At 34.1% G+C, this 16,946-nt stretch overlaps 1 long non-coding RNA gene across 1 annotated transcript; it reads right to left on the bottom strand.

Annotated features, from left to right (window-relative positions):
* Positions 1 to 3,002: 3,002 nt before the first annotated feature.
* Positions 3,003 to 5,244, bottom strand: LOC118682452 (uncharacterized). Its single transcript, XR_011396476.1, has 2 exons — positions 4,243 to 5,244; positions 3,003 to 3,290 (listed from the first exon to the last, which is right to left on the bottom strand). It is a non-coding gene; the product is annotated as an uncharacterized lncRNA (long non-coding RNA).
* Positions 5,245 to 16,946: the final 11,702 nt, after the last annotated feature.

Here is a 16,946-nt window from a genome sequence, read left to right as displayed (position 1 = left end):
AAAGCAAATCTTTCTTGGATGTCTTGTATCTCGCCAATATTTGTGATGATCATCTGGACCATCCAAATTAAATTTGTTCTTATCACTAAAAATTACGTGTTCAAACTCGTCCTCCCAAAATCGGTATTTGTCGCAAATTAAAACACGGTCCTTTTTATATCGCTTCTTCATTCGCGACTGGGCTAGTTTTGATTTAAAGTTAAGTCCCATTTTATGCTTTATAATTTGCTGAACACTCTGTCTAGTGATTGGCAGGCCTAATTCTACTTTTATCTGCCTGCAACTTATGCCTTCTCTAGTTGCTAAGTAATGACTGTGTCTCTTGGTGCGCTTATCGACTGCTGGTAACCAACCAGTCCGCTTGGTGACACCATAGATTAAAGGATCTTTCAAAAAATTTGCGACCGTATTACGATAATGGTTCATTGACTCAGCAATTCGACCAATTTTTATTTCGGCTTCATGGATTCCAATTATCCTACGCCGCTCTCCATCCGAAAGTTCTGTACCACGTGGCATTCTTACTATATAATTAAAATTAAAAGTTGTTAATTATATTTCTATTCACTAGATATAATACCTTTTCCAATTTTATCATTTTAGTTAAAAACTAAATTTATGTACTTACATACATACAGTCTGTACAATTGACAGAAGACAAATAGATGAATTTGAACACATAATTATTTTCTATAAACTACAAATGACAATATTAAACGTTATACATAAGTACATAAACAAAATATGTGAACCAAGAATACTGCATATGGAAAAAAATTTTACCGTAATAAATTCACCTATTTTACTCTAACATTTCAGAATTTAAAAATACTTAGGTATTTTACACCTTCTCTAAACTCCTATGGTAATGTGTTCTGTCTCTTTTTATAGTAGGGATTATAAGGCGTGTCTCTTTTTAGCAAAAACAGTAACTGACAGTTGACAAGTAAACTGTACGTCACGACTGACATAAAAAATATGAGTGTATTGGGGAACCCATTAGCAGTTTCTTGTAGGGGTGCTAAAGACAAATAAGTGTGTGTGTATGTACATACTTGAATTCGAGCCATTGCAGTGACCGGTGAAAATATCTGCTCATTAAGCGAAAGGAATAAAAAGAACCAAATAGCAGCGCACACAAAAAGCACAACAATAAAATAATGCGATACTGATATTTCAGCCTGCAAACGGTACATGTGTGTGTAAACACATAATGTTTTGTGGTGCTGCTTAGCGCGATGTACAAATGCATGTGGATGTGCATAAACGCATTTATGCATAGACATTAATCCGTCCGTCCGTTTGTATTTAAATCGTAGGTGTGCTTTTACACACAGACTCTTTTGTAACCCAAACCGGTTTATTGTGGGCGAGGGGACGACGAGGAAAGACGAAGGGACTGTGCCACTCGTGTTCGGGTGGCACGCTTTGTGTTCTTGTTCGTAACAGCTCGCTGCTACCCTTTTCAGCATTCCTTTTCACTTTTAAATTCTTTGAACGGTTGCAAGAGCGCTCGGTTTCAAATTAATTCGTTCACAAATTTGAATTCTGTATGTTATATGCAAATATGTATGCATAGAATAATAGAAATATTTTAAAAATTGTAAATAAGGAGAAAATTAAGATACTCAAATATATTCAATTTACATAACATTACATAAAGCGGTATTAAATGTAATAATGTATCAGTATACATAAAAGAATTCTTATAAAAATGGTAACTTTACTTTTTTATATTAACATAAAATATTAAGATGCTTTCATATTTATTTCTTTTTACCGCAAATGAGTTAGTTCAAATATTTTTTTATTTGAAATGAGAATTGTAATTGATTCAAGGATGTTTTATAATAAATAGACAAAAATATGGAGTAGAGAAATTATGAATTTTTAATACTATACTATTATTACTAATAATAGGATTAGAAAATTCCTGTTATAAATTTGGCCTTGAAAATATTAGTAGCGGGTATGCAATACATTCTGGTGGAATATGGAATTCCCGTCTGAGGTATTTCTTTGAAACTATTAAGCGGGTAGGTATTATGCATATTGTTCTACCACATTAATGCTAATTCATTGCAAGCAAAATGTGGGACCACCATCCCAACATACAAATTAACTATGCAACACACTCTAAGTGTCGCGAAGCCGAACCGCACAAACATTTTCGAAAATTTTATGAAAAGGAATGACAGAAAACTCGATTTAAATTGCTGGACTCTTTTTGCTCGTGTGAATGCACAGAGCGACACCAAAAGGGAATTTGCCAAAAATGAGGGTCAAAAGAGTCCCAATGTAAAAGCACACTAAGCAACCTTACAAGTACAGTGACAATCATTTTACCGTTTATTTGACAGTCGCAAATGAAAAATTTTTGTTAGCGCTTAGAACAAAGCTTTTTTAATATTTTTAAGGGCAGTTTTCCAAAACTCATATAAACAAACGCATACGTATGTGTGAGTTTGTATCTCGCCTTAACATATTGGTATTTGAAACGGACATTGTTGACCATAAATCATCATAGTTCAAAATTGTCTGTTATGTCTGTAAATCTATCACAAACTAAAAAGTCTATTATTAAATAGTCCAATATATGTATTAAATACATATAAGTATATTCAAATCTTTCAAATCGATCCGAGTAAAATTTTAAGAAGTGCATCCTTCGAAAATTCGGCCCATCAGGCCACATCAGTGCAGCGCTTCGTACTTAAATGCGTTTATCTCCAAAATCAATTTTTTAAGTCGGTGGACATGATTTCTATAAAAGTTATGAAGCGATTTTGTTCAAATTTTGCTCATCATTCGTTCAAAGTGTGTCAAAGAGTAAAATTAAAAGTTTTTTTTATCGTGCAATAACGGGATTTATTCATTTATTTATAACTAACGAAATATTTTTAGTTTTTTGTTTTTAGATGATTCAATAATGAGTTATGCTGTCCACGGCAAGAAGGAGATGAGGCTAAATTTTCTGAATTTTTAAATAAAACTTCACAAAATATTGTGCATACTTATTAAAACATGTACATATGTATGTACTTACATATGTATCTTTGATATGCTGAATTGTTTGAATTATATATTTGAATGTATATACTTATACAAAAAATAACAAAAATACCATTTTTTTAACTTCTGTAACCCACTTAACCCTTTAAAGGCAGTGCGTCAAAATTGTTGTAAACAAACGTATACGTGATTTTTCCTCTTGATTTCATGCTGGCTCCTCTCAATAGGCGTGCATGCGTTTTCTTCCAATTCGTGGATATTTCATAATTGAAAAATGTCTAAATAAATACGGAAATGAACTAAAAATATAGTGTTATTTGAAACTAATTTAAGTTAGGTATATTTTATTATAAGGCAGGGACTATTAGTCCGGGTACTGTACGAATAATTTATAATTAGTCATCCGTTCAAATTCGTTTTTGTTTTTTTTTCCTTTTCGCTGCTGTTTGACGAGATTGAATTATGAACACCCCGGTTTTGTACCGACCAGGGTTATTTTTTTGAAGCGCGGTCGAAGGCCGCCAGTGCGAAAAGAAGTTCAACGAAAAAAAACGTTTTTATTTTATTTTTTTTATTGAACAAATTCACTTTCCGCTCACGGATTTGTAACCTACGCGTAAAAATAAGACGATTTAAAAAAATTTGTAATTCTTGAGGCCTCCTTAGTTGGGGGACCTAAACTATACATTTAATGAATTATCTACTGTATTTTTAGACAAACAGCTTTTACTGTATAAAAATAATGAAAGCACAGGTTTTAGGTTAAAATAAAAGGAGTGGCTATTCACACGGATGAAAAATCAGTGTTAAATACATGTTACAGTCAAGCAGCACTGTCCTAAAATAAAAAAAATTGTTTATGCCTAAATATAAAATTTTTAATTTAGCCGGATTAATAAAAAAATATTATTCGTACGGTAACCGGATAAATAAATAAAAATTATTCGTATTCTTTGAATTAAATTTATATTTTTAAAATAAAACACAAAATGGATATCCTACGGAGGCAAACATCACTTTGTTTCAAGGGATAACAGCAATTCTTGGTATTTGACAAATTCTCGAAACTCCTATGGAAATGTGTACTTTCTCTTTTTGACATATACAAAATTTCGATTGTCATTCTACTGTTCATTTGATTGTGGTGACAGTATTAAAGAATTTAGCTATTTCGTGCTCACATACATAGATATGTAAAGCTATGGTAAGCATTATAAATTTTTTACTTACCGATCCAAACTGGGTTAAATCCTCGAAATAGCAGCACTTCGTCGGATAAATTCCGGGTTCAATTCCAGTAACATAGAGCCGACTGTTGTGGGAATTGTAAGCATTATAAGTCGTAGTCTTCTCTTTTTAACAATCATAATGACGGTCAATTGACAAGTCTATTTGACATCACCACTAACATAATAAATGTGAGTGTATTAGAGAACCCAACAGAAGTTTCTTGTAGTGGAGTCTAAAGTCGCACCGTTTTTATTAAATGCTGATAAACACACTTACACAATGTTGTTGTTGTTATTATTGCTATAGCTGTTGCTATTGTTGACGGCGGTGTTCTCTACGCTGCTGCCCTGCAGGGCGCCGACAGTGTACTTAGTCCACTATGTGTGTCATCGGCATTTTTCACACACCACCTCGACAGCCAGCGCGCACCGTACAATCGAGTGATATGAACTGTATGAACTGAACCGCAGTGTGATATTTTTGTTATTGTTTTTTATAAAAAAAAGAAAAGCAAAAAATTTGCCGTTTGGAAGCAACAATCACTAGAGGAGCGGCAGGAGTACGTCCACGTGTGTGCTTGTAAGAGAGAGATCGAGAGCGAGGCGCATGGGGCGGATGAGTTACAAACATTATAAACTCGTCAGCGGTCGTGATGCAGAGAAGTAGCAAAACGGCACAGGGCAGCCAAGCAGTGGCAGTGGCGATGTCGTTTCGGTGGTGTGGCCTCGCTCATTCGCGCAAGCATAGAGTTTGGTTGCACAAAAGAAAAAATGATGTAAATGAAAAAATTTCAGCAAACAAAAAACATAAATGTTATTCAACTAAGAAAGTGTAAAAGTGGCAGCAGAAATACTTTTCAACAAACACACTTTGGGTAAGCGGCAAATTACATGCAACAACAAAATGAACTGCTGCACTGCTGTCGACAGTATATAACAACAACAATTGAGCGCATCTGCTTTCCACTAGCATTTAGAGTACAATAAATTGAAAAAGTATGGAAAAGAGGCAAATAAAATCTGAAATTTAATGCATACATATACAGCGGTGTTGTTGTTGCGGCTATTGTTGCAACATGTGCTGTTGTGACGCATGCTTTGTGGCAGGTTCAATATATGTACATACATAAGTATGTATGTATTGTACATATTGCCAAACGAATGTAATCAGCAGCAGCGGAGCTTGCGAATTAGACTCACAAAGCGGAGGGAAATACCTACAGACAAATATATGTACATCTCATAACTGTAAAAGCGATGGTGGTGGTTGAATATTTCCTAAATTTAATAATGTAGCATTTTTAAGACAATAATTAAAATTTGATGTTCTGAACGCTTTGCTGTTAAGTGACTTTGAATATTTTAATTTGTAAGCTACATTACTAATAATATTTGAGGTTGGAAATTGAAAGGAAGTTATGAAGTATTTAATAATAATTTATTTGTGCGTAGTAACATAAATTATTGGTGCTGGCGTACAGCTGTGTTCATTGAAATAGTGCAACAGAATCGAAAATATACATACAAATGTCCATATGCATAACGTTTTTTTTTGCATATTCTCTTTCGTTAGTTGATCGTTATGTATAAGTATGTTATAATGATATTTCAGAAGTATTTACATATGTATGCATATATGTATGTACAAGCTCCATATATTTTTTGTAGTAATTATCAATAGCCGGAGTGCGGAACTCCGCTAAACCTACTTCCAAATCAAGTATCTCCCACGGAACCACCGGATTAAGTATTACTTCATGGAGAGAAAAGGATATTTAAGTCTCCTCTATGGTACGGACTGACTAACTTCTAATTTGTTGTAAATATTATAGTTTTGTCATAATTAGAGCTGACGCTTCGCTGACAGCTTTCCATTTATCAAAGGACTGACACATACATATGTGCTGTCAAAGTTTCCACCGTTGAGCTACCGCCGAGTGTATATTTAAACTTTTCCCTAATATTTAAAAAACGGGGGCACTAAAAAAATAGGTGTTCAGAGTCTTCTATGCACTTTCGTCTGACAAAATTGACTAACGTCAATACGGACTACCTTCTTAAATATCCATGCCCACTCAGTATTTGGGTTAGGTCTATTCCCGAATGAATGTCTGGTATCAGTCTGGGGGTCCATCGTCCTTTGGATGAGGTTTGCAACCGTTGCTGCCACATTGTTAAGCTCTTGGCTCTCTCCTCTTTTTTTGTTTACTAGTGAGGATGGCTCTGAAGGCTGGTATAGGTGCGCGAATTCGTTCTCCTGGATGTCAATAGGCATGCTGGCTAAAGCTGGATGAGGTTTGCAACCGTTGCTGCCACATTGTTAAGCTCTTGGCTCTCTCCTCTTTTTTTGTTTACTAGTGAGGATGGCTCTGAAGGCTGGTATAGGTGCGCGAATTCGTTCTCCTGGATGTCAATAGGCATGCTGGCTAAAGCTTCAGCAACAGCACCTATTACTCGGATTTGAGAAAACTTATGCACTGCTTTTATTGGTCTAGCATATGATTTTATGTGTAGCGCTTGTATACATATTGGTGCTGCATAAAATATCACGGAACTTATTGCTTTTGTTATTAAAAATCGACGGCTGGAACGCGCGCAGCCTCTATTGGCCAATATTATCGGTCGAGCATTATATTTTGTTTGCTTTACCGGAAGTATACATACACCAGGTGTTCCTTAAATTTGAGTTTGGAGGCTAGTATTACTCCCAGATACTTCAGCTGCAGTGATAACCTTTCTTTTTTGCTTTTTGGATTGCTAACTCCAAGCGGTTTCTTACAAATCGGAATTTCTTTTCGTTTTGAAATTCATTCCATAGTTGCGATTGCGGTCGATTTTAAATTAATATTTACAATTTGTTCCAAAATTTAAATTTCAGTGTCTATTTTTGGTATGTAATATTAGAATATGATCTGAAAGGGAATGCAGAAAATCTGAGTGAATACAATGGGCAACACCAAAATGGAATTTCCCGATAACGAGTCAAAAAAAATTGCCATGTGTAAACCTAGTTTTACCGAACGAAGAACAGTAAATAAAAAATTTCTTTAATTATTCTTATTATACAATACCTTCAAGAACGTATATTAAATATGCCACGTTTATAACACGCAGAAAAAAACGTTGGAGACTCTATAAAATATGTTCATATATGGTATAAATGATAAGCGTGACGAGCTGAGTCACGTCTTCGTCTGTCTGTCTGTATATATATACGCGAACGAGTCTCTCGTTTTGGAAATATCGACCTGAAAATTTTTACACGCCACTTTCTCCTTAAGAAGACTATAGCATATAGCCGCCATACAAGCTGAACGATCGAAATCAAGTTCTTGTATGGAAAACTATTTTATTTGACAAGAGATCGTTACGAAATATTGCATGGATTATTTTCTAAGGCAACGCTACAGTCTCCGAAAATTTTGAGATCGGACAACTACAGCACATACATACATAGATGCTTTACGAACTGACCGATCAAAATGTAGTTCTTGTATGGAAACATTTTTTTTATTTGTGAGGGGTATTCTAGGTTCAGTGCAATCGAAGTTAACGTTTTTTCCTGTTTCCCATCTGTTCACATCTTTTATTTAGTCTTTTTATTTTGTATGGTATAACCTTTGATTTATACTATATGTCCATACATAATTTTAGTTTAGTACGACAGAGAGAGAGAGGACTATTTCGTCTGTATTAAAATTTATTAAAATCGACCAAATAGTTTCGGAGATATTAATTTTTTTAAAAAGGTAACACCCGATGCTATTTTCAACATAGCGCAGTGACTGCCATTTCATTTAGGATAAAATGTAACTCAATATAAACCTATTATCTCCCAAACAGTTTCAAGGAAACCGGAAGACCACTTGCAAATCGATTTTTTTACCGACGAAGTCTTAGCGATACCAGCTGGTCAGAACTGTTGCAGTTATAATAGCACCGCATGTTCTTACATATTTACATACATATATGTATGTATAAATATTGGAGCTAGGGCAAAACACAAGAATTCATGTTATTTCTACAAGTCCAATACTGAGTCAATGCCGAGATGTCACGTTAAATATTCATCATTTGCGTAGATAGTCATCGCCAACACGTCAATGCTTTTACACGTGACAATAAAAATTCAATTCATCTTAAGCAGCGGTGAATAAACGAAATTGTTTATCAAATTTTTTTGCAGTATTTTTATTCGCTAATCACTCATACACTAAAAACAACGTGGAAATCAACTAAATGTTAGCGTACTCAGATATGCATTCACATACGATACACAAAAAACCACAACAAAGATTCACGTTAAGCGTATTGAGCGCTACAACACTTTGTATCGTTAATCTTTTGTTTAGCAAAAGGGTAAAGTGTATCAGGAGAGCATTTCTCTTTTCCCACAGCAAAATCACACGGATACCATATGTGTGTGCTGCTACTGTCGAGAGTATCACTCTCTTAATGGCACTGCCTCTGGCTACCTGACCGGCTGTGGCGGAGACCAAACAACTATTAGTAGCGTCTTCTGAACGTAAATATGACGTTTTCAGGGGTAGTGACGCACAGCTGGCTGATCGCTGCGTCAAACAGCTGATTGTCCCGAGTTGGGCATCTGTTCGTTTGCTGAGAATGCGAGTACAAATTCGATTTTAGCTTGTTTGCCTGATATGCCTAACTGTAAGTATGTATAATATACATATACATATGTATGTTTGTATAAGATGTGTACGTAAAAGCATTTCAAAAGTCGCGTGTGTTAACCTATCGCACTTTAATTGAGTACAGCGTCTGCCGAGAGCGCTTCATAAGCAATAACAGAGCTGTTAGCATTTGCTAAATTCAAATTTTAACAGATTTTCTCTATGCAATTCCCCCGCTGTGTGTCTTTGGACACACTGAATGTCTAACAGCGTGTTTACTTCAGCTCTTTTACCTCTCCTTGAATATGCATATTAGTAAGTATGTAATTAAGTGATTTTATATATATTGTATTTGTTTGTGAGTGGTTATTTCACACGAGTTATTTAGTTGCTGTTATTGTTATTACTGCCATGCTGTTGTCATGCATACAAACATACATAGAAGTCCATAAAAACGTACATACTTGTACTAATATACATATGTATTTAGTTGTAACATACATATTTTATTTAGATACTTAATAAGGTTAAGTGGAAATTACAATGCACGAACACAACCTGCTTGACTCGCGCTGCCGTGCATTAGTTTGTGGTTTTGCTTTCTGCAATTGATGTTTTCGTTTTGCATTAAAATATTGCGTTCACTCATTCAACCGTGCAATATTCCTGCGATTACTTTGCTTGCGATTTATTTGTAATTTTTTGATACATACATACATTTATATTTATTTGCCTAACATAAATATATGTATGCACATATATATATTGCGTGTTATGACAGTCAAAAAAAGCAGAACGAGTGAACATTTAGTCCACAAAAAATCCTTGCTGATTGTATTTAAAATGCATATTTTATTTTCTCCTGTTCTCTATTATAAGTTTTAAAACAATTTTAAGTCAAGGGGTTTATTAGTTTAGCAATATTATGTTAGCAAAAGTTCTTAAAGTTATTAATTATACATATGTTTGTACAAATGTACCATCCCTACAAGAACAGTGACAGTCATCTGACTGGTCATATGACAGTCACAGCTGAAAAAAATTTTGTCAGCGCGTTGAACACAGTTTCTATAATTTTCTTAAGAGCCTTGTGCAAAAACTGATGTAAACAAATGCATGTGTGTGAGTTTGCATATCTCTTTAACACATGGGTATTCGGGTATTTCATTGATTCATATATCTATATTGCTCACATTCATGTCTTTTTCTGAGTCATTGCTGACCATAAATCCATCACAGCTGCAATTTGTCAGTTAGGACTGTAAATCTATCACAAGTGAAAAATTCTTTTGCGCAGTAGATAATATAATTTTTATTTCTTTAATAAATTCAAAACTTTTAATTAAAATTAGTTATAATAATATACATAACTTCTATGGAAATGTATGCTGTCTCTTTTCGACGTATACAAAATTTTCTATTGGAAAAATCGAAAACATTGGCAGTCATTTTACTGTTCATTTGACTGTCAGTACTGTCATAATAAATGTGAGTGTATTGTTGAACACACCAGTAGTTTCTTGTAGGGATATATATCTATATACATATGCACTTCAAATATACATAACTCCAAGTATATAAATGTGTACGTAAATATGTAATATATTAAACTTTTCTTTCCTATTTATAATCGCAATGTAACCCCTACAGTAACTTGAGGCCAGCCTTCTGCTCTAGGAATTTATTACAGCAGCCCTATCGAAGATTGTACGGGGTCCAATGGATTGTTTACTCAAATGTTAACTCCCAGTATTTATGAGAAACTGTTTTACACAAGAAATGTTCAATTTTTAGCACTTCTGTAATGATGTAATGGGTGACAATCCCGCTCACTCCCCATATAACGGTACTGTTAAAAACTACTAAAAGCGAGATAAATCAAGCACTAAACACGCCAGAGACATTAAATTTTATCTCTGGGATGGTATAAAATGACTTTATGGAAACCGCTTTCAAAATCAGGCAGTGGGCGTGGCACCGCTCACTTTTACGTGAAAACCCATGTTTTGGGATCTGCTTAACCGATTTCAACCAAATTCTGGGCATAACATTCTTCTCATAACTCTATGTTACAGTGCGAAAATGCACGAAATCGGATTACATTCACGCCTATTTCCCATATAACCCCATTTTAAATTCCATCTGATTCTTTCACTTTCCACTATGCAAATCAAGCACCAATGTTTGTATTGGGGTAAAACTTTTGCGTGAATAATGCGCTTCAAGCAAACCACCTTGTGACCAAAAATTGTCTATTTGTTTGTTATTTTACCGAAAATATCGGTCTGTGTGTAAATACATAATTGAAATTCATATGATAAAATAAATAAATAAAACTCTCGATAATAGAATGTTTTTGTGTCAAAAATGGGTTGAATCGGTTCAATACTTCCTTTAATATACAATTTTGCCAACACCTGACGTAATTTCACTTGCAAGTTGGGAGAGTATAAAATTTTCGGTTACACCCGAACTTAGAATTTCCTTACTTTGGCTCCCTGTAAATTAATCCGCTGTTATACATACATGAAGAGAAAAATGTGTACATATGTAAGGTATATAAATATATTTCAATATATCTACACTCGTATATAAATACATATGTATAATACCATATATGTATATGTACATACTATGTATGTATGTAAAATCATGCGTTCATACAGCTCTGTGATTGTGCATATGTATGCACCACGTAACTTCCGGCATTTTTCGTGCAAGCAAAGTCGATTTCAACATTACAACAACAATAATAATGCAAACATGATTACAATTGCGGCAGTTGCTTACACTTCGCCATACAATTTAAAATTTTCCCCCAAACAGGTTTGCAATGTTAAGTTGCTGTTGTTATTAATTTGCTTGGGTTCATCTTAACGATTGATAGACTGGCTGGCTGAGCGCCTCAGTGACTGCTCGTAATGACAGCATGACTGAGTTGGCTGAGTACATTCCATTTGCTTCATTCTTCAATTATGTGCTCAGCACACGTTTTCCATATTTATGCACTATTGCTTATAATTTTATCAAACAATTTCTTCTATTTTTTTTGCTTTAATTACTCATATACGTGCGATTTTGTTATAAAGTTTTACGAAATTTTTTTCATTGCTCTTTAAGTTACTAAGTTTGCCTAGCAATAGGTTTTACTAAATTACTAAATCTGGCCATCTATGAAAAGAACCCACACGAAAGGTATTCCATAATTTTAAATGTTCACAATTTATTGTGACCCCGTAGTCGAGTAGTGGAGCATATGATTAACACTCGTTTAAATGGAGATTCAGTGAATCCGTACTCGCTTATGTGCTCGTCGGCTTGAATGTCATCACTCAGTTGAGGGTGTAGATTTATATTCCATTGCAAATAAATAACTCATTTGAGATAGTCCCATAAATTTTTCGGACCAATTCTTTTGTTTCCTCTTGGATTTTAATATATTCCTTATTTTATAAAATTCCTAACGTTTGCGAATGTATATGTACATGTAAACTGGCGAAACTATAATTCTAACATGTACTGTAAAAATACGCGTTAAAGCATTGATTTTCTATAATATATTTTCTAAATTTACTACACTTCATTTAATGGATAACGTAATAATGAAAAAGAGAGGGCTTCTTCGATTCTTACCAGAGATTATTTAGTCATAAGACGTAAAATTTGTAGAAGTACAACTAATAGGTTTGTATCTTAACAGCTACCTATTACTAGTTAGTTCTGCTGAAAAAGCAGAAGAGAGCACAAGTTAAGAGCGCAAAAAGCTGAGAGAGCTGCTAGTTTCTGTTAGTGCAGAAAATATCTGCTGCCATATAAAGATACAGCTGTTAGAGCACATGTGAATACAAGTGATATTTGATGCATTTGCTTTGATTTTTTTAATTTCATTGTTTTTAATTGTTTAATTATTCTATTAATTGATTTCAAGTGTTAATATGAAGTGATTGTAAAAAACATCATATTGGTATTTTCTTGCTAGTTTCTGCTGGTTTTCCGTTTCTTTACTTTTTCGTTATTTCGCTCTTTGTGAGAGCAACTGTTAATTTTCTTCTCCATGAATGCTGGCAATTACTAGCAGTTAAGATACAAAGTTAATGAATCTGGGGGTTGAGAAGTTGTAATGATCATATCTAAGAAAGAACTGGCGTGGATGCTAACTCATATATTTATGTATATTACATTGCAAAGCACTCGTCCGCGCGTTCTTTTAATACCCTGAACAGGGTATATTTAGTTTGCCATGAGGTTTGAAACACAAAGAAGGAAACGTCGGAGGCTCAATATAATATATAGTATTTATAAATGATACCATGGCGAGCTGAGTCGATTTAGCCATGCCGGTTGGTCCGTCTCTCTGTATACGTGGAAACTAGTTCCTCAGTTTCGAAATATTGATTTGAAACTTTGCTCACGTCTTTTCTTCTCCAATAAGCTGTTCATTTGAAAGAAAATTGTTCAGATCGGCTTACTATAGCATATAGCTGCCATACAAACTTACCGATCAAACTCACGTTCTTGTATGCAAACAGGGTATTATACCGAAGCAGCCACCGAACCTAATGTTTTTTATTGTTTAAAAACAATATTCTTCACCACGAGACAATCTACATAGATAAACTATCTTGAGAGTATGTGTAGATAAAATGGCCATTGTTGTAATTAAAGACCAATTCCATTCGAAGTATTGACGCATGTGGCCTTCGGAGCGATGATGTCCCATATGTATGGTCATCTTCGCGATAGGAGTAATTAAAATTTCGTATTGATATGTGCCTCAGCAGATAGAATGTTTCTCATAAATAGGGTGTCTGCCAAACCTGTTAACTTCACTGCTATCATACATACACCAATACATTAGCATAATCATAGGAGGAATTTGTCGACCGATATACAGAATATATTAAAGGAAACCATTTCTGCGTTTTAGTTGTTGCATTCCGCACTTTCTTATCATCTGACTTAGTTGCTTTATGAACACAACTTATGAGAACCCCTTAGTGAGAGCTCAGGCTAAAGCAATGAGCCAGGTGACGTAAGCGATCAGCTAATTAGGGATATATGATGGGTTGCGAATTTTTTAAAACAAAATTTAGGATTGAAAAATTAAAACTTAATTTTTAATCCCAACATATTGCATAAATTAAAAATATAATTCTAAAATTAAAAACTGAAGATAGAAAATTTAATCATGCCTAATACGGGATGGAAAAATAACAAAAAAAAAAAAAAACATTTTAATACCAAAAACCGGATTAAAAAAATTGAATACCAAGCATATAATTTAACTAAATTTTCAATTTTTAATCACAAAATCAGTATTAAAAATTGATAAAATATTAATCGTTACATAATAAATATAAAACAATTAATTTTTTTAATTGTTAATTATATGTTTAGAATTAAAATTTGTTTTTTTTCATATACGGGATTAAAAAAATTGTTAATTTCACATACCGGATTAAAAAATGAATGAAAAAATTTTAACCCCAAATACCGGTTTAAAAATTTATAATTAATTAAATAAATGAAAAATTTTAGTCCCAAGCATATATGTATGTATGTATATTTTTTTTTGTTAAAATAAAATTTTCAATTTTTAATCCCAAACTTTTCGGATTAAAATTAAGATTTTTAATTTAATTTGGTTACGATGTTGGGAACATCGAGATTAAACATGAAAATCTAATTTGTTATTTCAACACAATGAAGTGTGGGTAACATACTTGGAATACTGCTATGAATTCCTTTAAAATAACTTTTTTATATGTAACATACATTCATAAATATGCTAACAGCTGTACATACTTCTAGTACGCTGTCATGGTTCACCTGGTTTTGGAGTCCTCAAATCCTGCATTACACATTCATACACTTACTAACTCGCAGTTGCCCAGTTTGACTAGGAATTTTCCCATGGCGATGGTTCCTTTTATTATGCCATTCCTGGTTTGCTTTGTTTCCACTATAAGCTCGCTGCTTAGCCACAATGCTGTAATTGCTGCCTGCTACCATGCAAAACACAAATAGTAAATAAAAAACAACAACACCAATTCATTACATCGACGCCGAGCAGAGTGGCTGCGTGGAGAAGCGAGCACGAAATGAGCGCAACTAGCGTGCCATTGACCACATACATACTTACCAGGCCGTTTTCTAAGTAAGCGTGGTTAATACAGCTAAACTAGGGCGTCAAATGGAACTGTTGGGCTACCTTCCTGTCACAGTTGCTGACCCTGTGCGCCACGGTGCACTTTACCTACAAATCGGGAGGTCTGTGGGACACGCGGCTTTATACGCACTTTTTTCGCCAGCGCCCAGCGCGAACTTACAGCCGCAACTGCGTCTTCCGCTACAAAGTTTTGCAGGCCCACATTAATGTAGTAGTCCAGTGGGCGTATGTGTGTGTGTGCATAAGTGCACTTGCCTTTTGTTTAATCTATGGCTTTCTTTCACTTCACTTTCGTTGGTATTTCGGTATTTAATGTTTTCACTTTGTGCTTGTTGGCATTGAGCCGCGCCTTCTGCTTCTAAGTGAATACGCATACTTCCGCACTGCCACTGTTGCTGGGCAATTTGCTAAAGCGACGAAGAAGCGAAGCGACGAGAAAGCTTTCAGTGTTTGCTTTTCGAAAATTTCGTGTCCAATCGGGTTTCTGTGTTATTATAAATTTTTCAGCTCACTTTTCAACGAATACACCCTAAATTTTATATATAATATATATATGTACATTAGGTTGGTACTTGTACTAGGGGGATATAGATATAGTAAAACAAGGAAAAACATAAGCTTCAGTTGCAACGCAGATACAATACCCTTGACAAATAAACAAGTTTTCCATACAAGAACGTCCTTTTGATTGTTCAGTTTGTACGCAAATATGTTGTAGACCGGCGAAATCTATGACAAATTTCGTGAAAGTACCTTGTCGAATAAATAAGTTTTCCATAGAGGAACTTGGGTTTGACCGATCAGTTGGTATGGCAACTAGCAGCTTTTTGGAGAGAAAAGGAAATGTGCAAAATCTCAAATAAATTTCTTAAACTTAATTCGTCAAGCTGATCATTTATATATATTTTTATAGGGTTTCTCACGTTTCATTCTGGGTGTTACAAACTTCATGACAAATTTAATATATTCAGAATATAAATAGGATCTTAATCTATATAATATAAGCGCAAAAAATTACATTGTTAAAAAAAAACCTGGAATATTAAAAAATACTTCTATAGTATATATAATATAACTGTAAAGTTATAGTTAAAATTTTACGTGGATTTGAAAAACGCAGTTTCCAGAAAACCGCTTTTAAAGTTTTATGTGCAGCTGTATCTTAGATATGGAAAAGAAAATTTCAGCCATTGAAAAATGTTTTTAGATCACTATAGTATACTTTAAGACAAAATATCGATTTTTTGACAATCCTTAAATGGATAATATTTTTGACACAGAATGGCAAATTTTAATTTTGCTTCTATTGGCGATTTTTGAGTATCAGGTGACTTGGATAGATATTTAAATATCACACAAAATCTTTGATTTTGGCAGTCTCTATCGTATGAATTTGGTTGAAATTTTAATTTTCATTGGAATCAAAATTTATTAATATGGAATTCTTTTAATTATCGTAGTATTAATTGAAAGGTTAAACCCATTTAGTTATTTAGGGTGTTTCTTTTTAGCCATGACAAAAATTTAACTTTATTTTAATGATAATGGTTTGCTTTTAGATTTAAAATTTGATTCCAGATAAGAGGCCCAATTTTCCACCACTTATTGCAGCAGACGCTCACGACGCGAAATAATGGCTCAACAAAAGTTTCCTTGTAAAAATTAATTGTTTCGTTGGCGTCTCTGAGGATGCGCATTATCCACTAGAGTAAACGTGGTGCGAAACTAATTCATGGTTTCTCGAATTACCAACTCTGCTAGGTGATTATGTCGACAGAATATTGGACGCAGCGCGAGATGCGTCACGCGAATCGAACCATTATTTTGGTAATAAATTTGCACATTTTTCAAACATTGTTCCGGAGTAAGTCTGTTTATTATGAAATGCAAACCATACTGAGT

This window comes from Bactrocera oleae, chromosome 5 (assembly GCF_042242935.1).
Source record: "Bactrocera oleae isolate idBacOlea1 chromosome 5, idBacOlea1, whole genome shotgun sequence".
Taxonomy (NCBI): Eukaryota; Metazoa; Arthropoda; class Insecta; order Diptera; family Tephritidae; genus Bactrocera; species Bactrocera oleae.
Note: the sequence above shows the minus strand (reverse complement) of the source record. Positions and strands in the feature narration are given on the sequence as shown.